This window comes from Papaver somniferum, chromosome 10, assembly GCF_003573695.1.
Source record: "Papaver somniferum cultivar HN1 chromosome 10, ASM357369v1, whole genome shotgun sequence".
In the NCBI taxonomy this organism is placed as follows: Eukaryota; Viridiplantae; Streptophyta; class Magnoliopsida; order Ranunculales; family Papaveraceae; genus Papaver; species Papaver somniferum.
The window spans coordinates 9,383,614-9,385,149 of NC_039367.1; positions in this window are offsets into that span (position 1 = coordinate 9,383,614).

A 1,536-nucleotide genomic window follows, 5' to 3' on the forward strand; every position below is an offset into this window, starting at 1 on the left:
TATATTTCTAATTTGTCATTTTTTTATTTAACCGTAAATGAACGTTATTAATCTTTTTCCATAACTATTTAATCATAATTATTATTTTTATCGTTCTATATCCTTATCGAAATTTTCGTTAAGTTAAGTTCAATATGACACTAATTAATAAATGCTAACATTACTTTATTAATATTTTTATTACTTTTATTATCATCTATAATTACTACTATAATATTTTATTATTAACACCGATGGTCGAACTATTATTGTAACTACTCTTACAAATCTTATTAAGTCCCAAAATATTATTAACATTTATGTAATTATGATTTGTTGACCCTACGTATAAGTCAAGGTATTAAATAAGCTTTTATGTGACTTTCAAGATTTATCAACAATACTAATCTCACTGATTTTATAGCATTAGATTGTCTACATGTTCATACTTTTTAGATTAATTATTCACAAATCCCTATTAGCTAAAGTTATTGGTGTACCCTACAATTTTTTTTTTACTTCATTACACATACTAACAACCAAACAAACAAATCAATCAATCAAATAAATCTTTTAATTATTGATAGCTTTTAGTGATTAAGATTTATCTCACAATCCAACCCAGTTCTAAACTAATCTAGTTCTCCAACTGCCACTGACTATTTCTATCCCTTCCCATATAAGATCTAATAGTGAGCTCTGATACCAACACTATAGCCCCCCCTAAGTTAGTAGCTGAATAATCCAAGAGATTAGCTAAATAAAGAGGCACTACGAATCTAATTCAAATACTTAAACATTCAATTAAGAAATCTGCTACAAAAATTATCCTAAAACTAACCCCGCTCAGTATATATATACATGAACTTCTCTCAAATGATACATATACAATAGTCAATTGGTTTACAGATACAATAAACATTATAATAAACATAGCAGAAGTTAACTAATTAACGGAGTCAACACTTGTGGCTTTCGTTGCGCAACTCTGATCTATCTCTGAAAACTGAAAGTGGGAATAATTAACATTTAACTTCTAAGTAATCATAAACAAGATTAAGAAAAACAATAATGTTTTCACAGACATTAAATAGTGACCAAGTCACAGAGATACACGAACACGAATATGGACAAGCTCTTTCTTCAAACAATGTATATTATGGTTGTGCAATTCCGAACTCGCAAATCCACACCTAATCGTAAATATGGATGTCGACAATTCCGAACTGGCAAACTGCCGACCGATATAAGCATAAAAGTTGAATTCATGTAGATATAAATGTGAAAGAGCATATCCTCACAGAAGTAATCAAACATGTATATGGACAAACTCCTTCTTAAAACAATGTATACTATGGTTGTGCAATTCCGAACTCGCAAATCCACACCTAATCGTAAAAATGGATGTCGACAATTCCGAACTCGCAAACTATCGACCAATATATCATAAAAGCTCTAGGTATAAACGTGAAGGAGCGTATCCTATATACCACACGTGGAAATTCTTATTTCCCATAACAATTCATATTGACCACAACACATTACAGGTCCTTTCCA